At 48.9% G+C, this 12,038-nt stretch overlaps 1 protein-coding gene and 1 pseudogene across 1 annotated transcript in view; both read right to left on the reverse strand.

Moving 5' to 3' along the window:
* Positions 1-6,796, reverse strand: part of LOC112240115 (zinc finger protein DPF3) — a 109,310-nt gene extending 102,514 nt beyond the window's left edge. Inside the window, exon 1 of the mRNA XM_042301027.1 lies at positions 6,727-6,796. The gene's annotated coding sequence lies outside the window, so the exon portion shown is untranslated. The remainder of the gene's footprint in view (positions 1-6,726) is intronic.
* The window catches only part of LOC112218021, a 32,250-nt pseudogene that overhangs the window by 3,538 nt on the left and 16,674 nt on the right, over positions 1-12,038 (reverse strand).

A 12,038-nucleotide genomic window follows, 5' to 3' on the forward strand; every position in this document is an offset into this window, starting at 1 on the left:
GTCAATCACCACATCCTTATCGGCAGACTCAATAGCCTTGGTTTCTCAAATGATTGCCTCGCCTGGTTCACCAACTACCACTCTGATAGAGTTCAGTGTGTCAAATCAGAGGGCCTGTTGTCCGAGCCTCTGGCAGTCTCTATGGGGGTGCCACAGGGTTCAATTCCTGGGCAGACTCTCTTCTCTGTATACATCAATGATGTCGCTCTTGCTGCTGGTGAGTCTCTGATCCACCTCTATGCAGACGACACCATTCTGTATACTTCTGGCCCGTCTTTGGACACTGTGTTAACAACCCTCCAGATGAGCTTCAATGCCATACAACTCTCCTTCCGTGGCCTCCAACTTCTCTTAAATACAAGTAAAACTAAATGCATGCTCTTCAACCGATCGCTGCCTGCACCTGCCCGCCCGTCCAGCATCACTACTCTGGACGGTTCTGACTTAGAATTTGGACAACTACAAATACCTAGGTGTCTGGTTAGACTGTAAACTCTCCTTCCAGACTCACTTCAAACATCTCCAATCCAAAGTAAAATCTTGAATTGGCTTCCTATTTCGCAACAAAGCATCCTTCATTCATGCTGCCAAACATACCCTCGTAAAACTGACCATCCTACCGATCCTCGACTTCTGCGATGTAATTTACAAAATAGCCTCCAATACCCTACTCAATAAATTGGATGCAGTCTATCACAGTGCCATCCGTTTTTTCACCAAAGCCCCATATACTACACACCACTGCGACCTGTACGCTCACGTTGGCTGGCCCTCGCTTCATACTCGTCACCAAACCCTCTGGCTCCAGGTCATCTGCAAGACCCTGCTAGGTAAAGTCCCCCCTTATCTCAGCTCACTGGTCACCATAGCAGCACCCACCTGTAAAACGCGCTCCAGCAGGTATATTTGTCTGGTCACCCCCAAAACCAATTCTTCCTTTGGCCGCCTCTCCTTCCAGTTCTCTGCTGCCAATGACTGGAACGAACTACAAAAATCTCTGAAACTGGAAACACTTATCTCCCTGACTAGCTTTAAGCACCAGCTGTCAGAGCAGCTCACAGATTACTGCACCTGTACATAGCCCACCTATAATTTAGCCCAAACAACTACCTCTTTCCCTACTGTATTTATTTATTTTCCTCCTTTGCACCCCATTATTTATATCTCTACGTTGCACATTCTTCCACTGCAAATCTACCATTCCAGTGTTTTACTTGCTATATTGTATTTACTTCGCCACCATGGCCTTTTTTTTGCCTTTACCTCCCTTATCTCACCTCATTTGCTCACATTGTATATAGACTTGTTTATACTGTATTATTGACTGTATGTTTGTTTTATTCCATGTGTAACTCTGTGTTGTTGTATGTGTCGAACTGCTTTGCTTTATCTTGGCCAGGTTGCCATTGTAAATGAGAACTTGTTCTCAACTAGCCTACCTGGTTAAATAAAGGTTAAATAAAATGAAAAATAAAAAATGTGTGTTAAATGTGTTATATCTATGTTGTAATTTTATTATACTTATGCTATAACTGATTTCACTTCGAGGGGTGAACTCAATATGCTGGGCTGCTGTCACTCACCCCGACTCAGATGTCCTGTATCCTTCATTCACATGTGGTGTATCACCCTTTTACTAAAGTGCTGCCAAGTTGTTTTAGTTCAACATGAAAACTAAAAGACAAGTCTGTTGTGTGGTAGTTAGTCATCAGATACAATGGATGGTTAGTGTTTTCTTGACTCCAGTGTCTGGTGGACTTGGCAGAGACTCCAGGCTGTCGCAGATGACTACCTGCCTCCCTTACTGCTGATGGCTGGTAGGTTACAGAACATACTGCTGATGGCTGGTAGGTTACAGGACATACTGCTGATGGTTAGTAGGTTACAGGACATACTGCTGATGGCTGGTAGGTTACAGGACCTTACTGCTAAACGTTTCTTCAATTTCATACCTCTGTCTGTGTCCCAAACGGCACCCTAGTTCGTATACAGTATACTATTTATGACCAGGGTCTATAGGATGCCAATGTGCGTGCTCTCTCTCTCTCTCTCCCCTCTCCCTCCTTCTCCCCTCTCCCTCCCTCTCCCTCCCCCTCCCTCTCCCTCTCTCTCCCTCTCTCCCTCTCCCTCCCTCTCTCTCCCTCCCTCTCCCCCTCCCTCTCCCTCTCTCTCCCCCTCCCCCTCCCTCTCCCTCTCTCTCCCCCTCCCTCTCCCTCTCTCTCCCAGAGGGTTACAGCAGTACTCACCCAGAGGGTTACAGTAGTACTCACCCAGAGGGCTACAGTACTCACCCAGAGGGTTACATCAGTACTCACCCAGAGGGCTACAGTACTCACCCAGAGGGTTACATAAGTACTCACCCAGAGGGTTACAGCAGTACTCACCCAGAGGGTTACAGTACTCACCCAGAGGGCTACAGTACTCACCCAGAGGGCTACAGTACTCACCCAGAGGGCTACAGTACTCACCCAGAGGGTTACAGCAGTACTCACCCAGAGGGTTACAGCAGTACTCACCCAGAGGGCTACAGCAGTACTCACCCAGAGGGCTACAGCAGTACTCACCCAGAGGGCTACAGCAGTACTCACCCAGAGGGCTGCAGTCCTCACCCAGAGGGCTACAGTCCTCACCCAGAGGGCTACAGTCCTCACCCAGAGGGCTACAGTCCTCACCCAGAGGGCTACAGTACTCACCCAGAGGGCTACAGTACTCACCCAGAGGGCTACAGTACTCACTCAGAGGGCTACAGTACTCACCTAGAGGGCTACAGTACTCACTTAGAGGGCTACAGTACTCACCCAGAGGGCTACAGTACTCACCCAGAGGGCTACAGTACTCACCCAGAGGGCTACAGTACTCACCCAGAGGGCTACAGTCCTCACCTAGAGGGCTACAGTCCTCACCTAGAGGGCTACAGTCCTCACCCAGAGGGCTACAGTCCTCACCCAGAGGGCTACAGTACTCACCCAGAGGGCTACAGTACTCACTCAGAGGGCTACAGTACTCACCTAGAGGGCTACAGTACTCACCTAGAGGGCTACAGTACTCACCTAGAGGGCTACAGTACTCACCCAGAGGGCTACAGTACTCACCCAGAGGGCTACAGTACTCACCCAGAGGGCTACAGTACTCACCCAGAGGGCTACAGTACTCACCCAGAGGGCTACAGTACTCACCTAGAGGGCTACAGTACTCACCTAGAGGGCTACAGTACTCAGACAGAGGGCTACAGTACTCAGACAGAGGGCTACAGTACTCAGACAGAGGGCTACAGTACTCAGACAGAGGGCTACAGTACTCACCCAGAGGGCTACAGTACTCACCCAGAGGGCTACAGTACTCACCCAGAGGGCTACAGTACTCACCCAGAGGGCTACAGTACTCACTCAGAGGGCTACAGTACTCACCTAGAGGGCTACAGTACTCAGACAGAGGGCTACAGTACTCAGACAGAGGGCTACAGTACTCACCCAGAGGGCTACAGTACTCACCCAGAGGGCTACAGTACTCACCCAGAGGGCTACAGTACTCACCTAGAGGGCTACAGTACTCAGACAGAGGGCTACAGTACTCAGACAGAGGGCTACAGTACTCAGACAGAGGGCTACAGTACTCAGACAGAGGGCTACAGTACTCAGACAGAGGGCTACAGTACTCACCTAGAGGGCTACAGTACTCACCTAGAGGGCTACAGTACTCAGACAGAGGGCTACAGTACTCAGACAGAGGGCTACAGTACTCAGACAGAGGGCTACAGTACTCACCCAGAGGGCTACAGTACTCACCCAGAGGGCTACAGTACTCACCCAGAGGGCTACAGTACTCACCTAGAGGGCTACAGTACTCACCCAGAGGGCTACAGTACTCACCTAGAGGGCTACAGTACTCAGACAGAGGGCTACAGTACTCACCCAGAGGGCTACAGTACTCACCCAGAGGGCTACAGTACTCAGACAGAGGGCTACAGTACTCACCCAGAGGGCTACAGTACTCACCCAGAGGGCTACAGTACTCAGACAGAGGGCTACAGTACTCACCCAGAGGGCTACAGTACTCACCCAGAGGGCTACAGTACTCAGACAGAGGGCTACAGTACTCAGACAGAGGGCTACAGTACTCACCCAGAGGGCTACAGTACTCACCCAGAGGGCTACAGTACTCACCCAGAGGGCTACAGTACTCACCCAGAGGGCTACAGTACTCACCCAGAGGGCTACAGTACTCAGACAGAGGGCTACAGTACTCACCCAGGGGCTACAGTACTCACCCAGAGGGCTACAGTACTCAGACAGAGGGCTACAGTACTCACCCAGAGGGCTACAGTACTCACCCAGAGGGCTACAGTACTCAGACAGAGGGCTACAGTACTCAGACAGAGGGCTACAGTACTCAGACAGAGGGCTACAGTACTCACCCAGAGGGCTACAGTACTCACCCAGAGGGCTACAGTACTCACCCAGAGGGCTACAGTACTCAGACAGAGGGCTATTTCCATGACTGATCAACACTTGTTTTCTCATGACTCTCTCTCGTCCCTCTGCAGCAGACATATGGTGAGCAATATGTTTGGAACATTGAATCGCAATAAATTCACAGTATGGAAATGCAATACATAAAGAGCATTCGGAAAGTATTCAGACTCATTCACTTTTTTCACATTTTGTTACGTTACAGCCATATTCTAAAATGGATTAAATAGACACAAAATATCCAATAATGACATCACAATACCCCATAATGACATCACAATACCCCATAATGACATCACAATACCCCATAATGACAAAACAAAAACAGTTTATCAATTTTTGCACGTTTATTACAAATAAAAAACTGAAATATCACATTTACGTAAGTATTCAGACCCTTTACTCAGTACTTTGTTGGAGCACCTTTGGCAGCGATTACAGCCTCGAGTCTTCTTGGGTATGATGCTACAAGCTTGGCACACCTGTATTTGGGCGAATTTGTCCCATTCTTCTCTGCAGATTCTCTCAAGCTCTGTCAGGTTGGATGGGGAGCGTTGCTGCACAGCTATTTTCAGGTCTCTCCAGAGATGTTTGATCGTGTTCAAGTCCGGGCTCTGGCTGGGCCACTCAAAAACATTCAGAGACTTTTCCTGAAGCCACTCCTGTGTTGTCTTGGCTGTGTGCTTAAGGTCATTGTCCTGTTGGAAGGTGAACCTTTGCCCCAGCCTGAAGTCCTGATTAACCTGGAGCAGGTTTTCATCAAGGATCTCTTAGTACTTTGCTCCATTCATCTTTCCCTCGATCCTGACTAGTCTCCCAGTCCCTGCTGCTGAAAAACATTCCCACAGCATCATGCTGTCACCACCATGCTTCACAGTAGGGATGGTACCTGGTTTCCTCCATACCACAAAAGCCTGATTGGTGGAGTGCTGTAGAGATGGTTGTCCTTCCGGAAGGTTCTCCCATCACCACAGAGGAACTCTGGAGCTCTATCAGAGTAACCATTGGGGTCTTGGTCGCCTCCCTGACCATGGCCCTTCTCCCCCCGATTGCTCAGTTTGGCCGGGTGACCAGCTCTAGGAAGAGTCTTGGTGGTTCCAAACTTCTTCCATTTAAGAATGATTGAGGCCACTGTGTTCTTGGGGACCTTCAATGCTGCAGAAATGTTTTGGTACCCTTCCCCAGATCTGTTCCTCGACACAATCCTGTCTCGGAGCTCTACAGATGATTCCTTGGACCTCATGGCTTGGTTTTTGCTCTGACATGCACTGTCAACTGTGGGACCTTATATAGACATGTGTGTGCCTTTCCAAATCATGTCCAATCAATTGAATTTACTACAAGTGGACTCCAATCAAGTTGTAGAAACATCTCAAGGATGATCAATGGAAACAGGATGCACCTGAGCTCAATTTAGAGTCTCATAACAAAGGGTCTGAATACTTATGTAAATAAGGTATTTCTGTTTTTTATTTTATTTCATAAATTAGCAAACATTTCTCAAAGCTGTTTTCGCTTTGTCATTATGGGGTTTTGTGTGTAGATTGATGAGGAAAAACGTGCATTTAATCAATTTTAGAATAAGGCTGTAATGTAAGAAAATGTGGAAAAAGTCAAGGGGTCTGAATACATTCTGAATGCTCTGTACAGTATCGTATCGGCACCTACAGTAAGTATCATGTTAATGTGGTATTGTGAGGTCCCTGGCAATTCCGAGTTCATATGGCATACAGTTTTATCTAAGAGTATTCTTTAATAAAGACCTATTGGGACATCATAGGATCACTGTAGAAAAAAACATGTCCTTACCTTCTTTTTTTAACGTTTTTTATTTTAGTTTTATTACCCCTTTTTCCTCCCCAATTGGTAGTTACAGTCTTGTCCCATCGCTGCAACTCCTGTACGGACTCAGGAGAGGCGAAGGTCGAGAGCCGTGCGTCCTCCGAAACACAACCCAGCCAAGCCGCACTGCTTCTTGACACAACGCCCGCTTTAACCCGGAAGCCAGCCGCACCAATGTGTCGTAGGAAACACCTGGCGACCTGGTAAGCGTGCATTGCGCCCGGCCCGTCACAGGAGTCGATAGTGCGCGATGGGAGAAGAACATCCCTGCCGGCCATAACCCTCCCGAAACCCGGACGATTGTGCGCCGCCCCATTGGTCTCCCAGTCGTGGCCGGCTGTGACAGAGCCTGGACTCAAACCAGGATCTCCAGTGGCACAGATAGCACTGCACCACTCGGGAGGCCCGTCCTTACCTTCTGAGATGCCCCGGTTCAGGAAGCAGGCATCACAGACCCGTACGGGGTGAGCCCCCAGCCCCTCTCAGGAACAGGACGGTTCTTGGTGGAGAAGCCGTCACAGAAGCCCTCTCCACAGGCACGGCAGTGGTGCTTAGTATCGTTGTCCTGGAACACCTCACTGCACTTAGGACATTTCTGTTACAGAGAACACAGAGACACAGAGACACAGAGACACAGAGAACACAGAGAGCACAGAGAACACAGAGAGCATAGAGACACAGAGCACAGAGAAAGAGAGCACAGAGAACACAGAGAACACAGAGACACAGAGAACATAGAGAGCACAGAGACAGAGCACAGAGAGCACAGAGACAGAGAGCACAGAGAACACAGAGGACAGAGACAAAGAGCACAGAGAACACAGAGACACAGAGAACACAAAGAGCACAGAGACAGATTATATCACAGGCTGAAAACACAAGCACACATAGGAGGAATGGACAGTCTTTACACAGTCATAGGAGCAATGGACAGTCTTTACACAGTCATAGGAGCAATGGACAGTCTTTATACAGTCATAGGAGCAATGGACAGTCTTTATACAGTCATAGGAGCAATGGACAGTCTTTACACAGTCATAGGGGCAATGGACAGTCTTTACACAGTCATAGGAGCAATGGACAGTCTTTACACAGTCATAGGAGCAATGGACAGTCTTTACACAGTCATAGGAGCAATGGACAGTCTTTACACAGTCATAGGAGGAGCAATGGACAGTCTTTACACAGTCATAGGAGCAATGGAGCAGTCTTTACACAGTCATAGGAGCAATGGAGCAGTCTTTTACACAGTCATAGGAGGAATGGGTCTTTTACACAGTCATAGGAGCAATGGACAGTCTTTACACAGTCATAGGAGGAATGGACAGTCTACACAGTCATAGGAGGAATGGACAGTCTTTACACAGTCATAGGAGCAATGGTCAGTCTTTACACAGTCATAGGAGGAATGGACAGTCTTTACACAGTCATAGGAGGAATGGACAGTCTTTACACAGTCATAGGAGGAATGGACAGTCTTTACACAGTCATAGGAGCAATGGTCAGTCTTTACACAGTCATAGGAGGAATGGACAGTCTTTACACAGTCATAGGAGGAATGGACAGTCTTTACACAGTCATAGGAGGAATGGACAGTCTTTACACAGTCATAGGAGGAATGGACAGTCTACACAGTCATAGGAGGAATGGAGGAATGGACAGTCTTTATACAGTCATAGGAGGAATGGACAGTCTTTATACAGTCATAGGAGGAATGGACAGTCTTTACACAGTCATAGGAGGAATGGACAGTCTCACAGTCATAGGAGGAATGGACAGTCTTTATACAGTCATAGGAGGAATGGACAGTCTTTACACAGTCATAGGAGGAATGGACAGTCTTTATACAGTCATAGGAGGAATGGACAGTCTTTACACAGTCATAGGAGGAATGGACAGTCTTTACACAGTCATAGGAGGAATGGACAGTCTTTATACAGTCATAGGAGGAATGGACAGTCTTTACACAGTCATAGGAGGAATGGACAGTCTTTACACAGTCATAGGAGGAATGGACAGTCTTTACACAGTCATAGGAGGAATGGACAGTCTTTACACAGTCATAGGAGGAATGGACAGTCTTTACACAGTCATAGGAGGAATGGACAGTCTTTACACAGTCATAGGAGGAATGGACAGTCTTTACACAGTCATAGGAGGAATGGACAGTCTTTACACAGTCATAGGAGGAATGGACAGTCTTTACACAGTCATAGGAGGAATGGACAGTCTTTACACAGTCATAGGAGGAATGGACAGTCTTTATACAGTCATAGGGGCAATGGGCAGTCTTTATACAGTCATAGGAGGAATGGACAGTCTTTATACAGTCATAGGAGGAATGGACAGTCTTTACACAGTCATAAACAATAAACCTTGACAGCATGGACACGTCTAAAGATGTTAACTGCACAGCTGAGGCTTGAGAACTTAGGGAATCACTGGGTTGGAATGAAGTACATCTGACTGCCCTGCATACCTCTTCATAAAAGAGTGAGAGAGAAAGAGAGAGAGAAAGAGAGGGAGAGAAAAAAAGGGAGAGAAAAAGAGGGAGAAAGAGAGAAAGAAAGAGACAGATACTGCATTACAACCCTCAAAATAACCTTCATTGCCAGTGAGTCACTGCATCTCCATGTTGGTTCTGAAAATGCATATATCAGCCATGTTGGATCCATGCTGTGTCTATATCAGTATGACCAGATGGCTGTGAGGACCACGTACCAGGATGAGGGAGTTGGGTTTCCAGTAGCCTGGGACGATCTGGTCGGTGAGCCAGGAAGTGACAGCTTTGGCAGGTTTCACGCTGAGCTCTGACACACTCTGGGAGATGTAGTTCACACCGTCCAACAGTCTCTGAGCTGCATTGTTGTTGTCCTTCAGAAAATCATCTGACTGAAGAGAGGAGAGAGAAGGGAATGGAGGAGAGAGTGGAAGGAGCGAGACAGGGAGAAAGGGGAAAGCGCTAGACTTGCTCACTTGCTTTGGCAATGTTAACACATGTTTCCCATGCCAATAAAGCCCTTGAATTGAATTGAAATTGAATTGATAGAAAGGGGGAGAGAGAGAGAGAGAGAGAGAAAGGGGGGGGAGAGAGAGCGAGAGAGAAAGGGGGAGAGAGCGCGAGAGAGAGAGAGAGCAAGAGAGAGAGAAAGGGGGAGAGAGAGAGAGAGAGAGAAGGGCAGTAGTATGAGTGACAGAGAAGTCAGTCAGTATGCATAGCTCATTCCTGTACATTCTAGATTCTACATTCTACATTCTACCTTCTAGAGGCTTCATTTTGGAGCGGCAGGTACCCTAGTGGTTGGAGCGTTGGGCCAGTCACTGAAAAGTTGCTAGATCAAATCCCCGAGCTGACAAGGTAAAAAAAAATCCATCGTTCTGCCCCTGAACAAGGCAGTTAACCCACTGTTCCCCGGTAGGCCGTCATTGTAAATAAGAATTTGTTCTTAACTGACTTGCCTGGTTAAATAAAGGTTAAATAAAAGTTGCCAAACCAGTGGCTGCAGTGGCTGCTCTGTTGTCGACCACATGTCAATGTGTAAAGCTTCTAGAATAATCCAGACGAGGGGCCATAGCCTCTCAGAGAAGGAATGCTGATCACTTTTGCCTGTCAGATCACAATGAATGAGATGACATGAACAGGGGGAAATCTGATCCTAGATCAGCACTCTGACGCTTTATGAATATGGGCCGTGGGATGAGTCATCTCTTGTTCTTAGCCCAGGTGCTGTATCTCAGTCCTGACCACTGGGTCCTGGTTCCCTCCTCTCTTGTTCTAACCCCAGGTCAGATGTGCTGTATCTCAGTCCTGACCACTGGGTCCTGGTTCCCTCCTCTCTTCTTCTTAGCCCAGGTCAGATGTGCTGTATCTCAGTCCTGACCACTGGGTCCTGGTTCCCTCCTCTCTTGTTCTTAGCCCAGGTCAGATGTGCTGTATCTCAGTCCTGACCACTGGGTCCTGGTTCCCTCCTCTCTTCTTCTTAGCCCAGGTCAGATGTGCTGTATCTCAGTCCTGACCACTGGGTCCTGGTTCCCTCCTCTCTCTTAGCTTAGCCCAGGTGCTGTATCTCAGTCCTGACCACTGGGTCCTGGTTCCCTCCTCTCTTGTTCTAACCCCAGGTCAGATGTGCTGTATCTCAGTCCTGACCACTGGGTCCTGGTTCCCTCCTCTCTTGTTCTTAGCCCAGGTCAGATGTGCTGTATCTCAGTCCTGACCACTGGGTCCTGGTTCCCTCCTCTCTTGTTCTAACCCCAGGTCAGATGTGCTGTATCTCAGTCCTGACCACTGGGTCCTGGTTCCCTCCTCTCTTCTTCTAACCCCAGGTCAGATGTGCTGTATCTCAGTCCTGACCACTGGGTCCTGGTTCCCTCCTCTCTTCTTCTAACCCCAGGTCAGATGTGCTGTATCTCAGTCCTGACCACTGGGTCCTGGTTCCCTCCTCTCTTGTTCTAACCCCAGGTCAGATGTGCTGTATCTCAGTCCTGACCACTGGGTCCTGGTTCCCTCCTCTCTTGTTCTAACCCCAGGTCAGATGTGCTGTATCTCAGTCCTGACCACTGGGTCCTGGTTCCCTCCTCTCTTGTTCTAACCCCAGGTCAGATGTGCTGTATCTCAGTCCTGACCACTGGGTCCTGGTTCCCTCCTCTCTTGTTCTAACCCCAGGTCAGATGTGCTGTATCTCAGTCCTGACCACTGGGTCCTGGTTCCCTCCTCTCTTGTTCTAACCCCAGGTCAGATGTGCTGTATCTCAGTCCTGACCACTGGGTCCTGGTTCCCTCCTCTCTTGTTCTAACCCCAGGTCAGATGTGCTGTATCTCAGTCCTGACCACTGGGTCCTGGTTCCCTCCTCTCTTGTTCTAGCCCCAGGTCAGATGTGCTGTATCTCAGTCCTGACCACTGGGTCCTGGTTCCCTCCTCTCTTGTTCTAACCCCAGGTCAGATGTGCTGTATCTCAGTCCTGACCACTGGGTCCTGGTTCCCTCCTCTCTTGTTCTAACCCCAGGTCAGATGTGCTGTATCTCAGTCCTGACCACTGGGTCCTGGTTCCCTCCTCTCTTGTTCTTAGCCCAGGTCAGATGTGCTGTATCTCAGTCCTGACCACTGGGTCCTGGTTCCCTCCTCTCTTCTTCTAACCCCAGGTCAGATGTGCTGTATCTCAGTCCTGACCACTGGGTCCTGGTTCCCTCCTCTCTTCTTCTTAGCCCAGGTCAGATGTGCTGTATCTCAGTCCTGACCACTGGGTCCTGGTTCCCTCCTCTCTTGTTCTTAACCCAGGTCAGATGTGCTGTATCTCAGTCCTGACCACTGGGTCCTGGTTCCCTCCTCTCTTGTTCTTAGCCCAGGTCAGATGTGCTGTATCTCAGTCCTGACCACTGGGTCCTGGTTCCCTCCTCTCTTGTTCTAACCCCAGGTCAGATGTGCTGTATCTCAGTCCTGACCACTGGGTCCTGGTTCCCTCCTCTCTTCTTCTTAACCCAGGTCAGATGTGCTGTATCTCAGTCCTGACCACTGGGTCCTGGTTCCCTCCTCTCTTGTTCTAACCCCAGGTCAGATGTGCTGTATCTCAGTCCTGACCACTGGGTCCTGGTTCCCTCCTCTCTTGTTCTTACCCCAGGTCAGATGTGCTGTATCTCAGTCCTGACCACTGGGTCCTGGTTCCCTCCTCTCTTGTTCTAACCCCAGGTCAGATGTGCTGTATCTCAGTCCTGACCACTGGGTCCTGGTTC

Source organism: Oncorhynchus tshawytscha, linkage group LG18 (assembly GCF_018296145.1).
Source record: "Oncorhynchus tshawytscha isolate Ot180627B linkage group LG18, Otsh_v2.0, whole genome shotgun sequence".
Classification (NCBI taxonomy): Eukaryota; Metazoa; Chordata; class Actinopteri; order Salmoniformes; family Salmonidae; genus Oncorhynchus; species Oncorhynchus tshawytscha.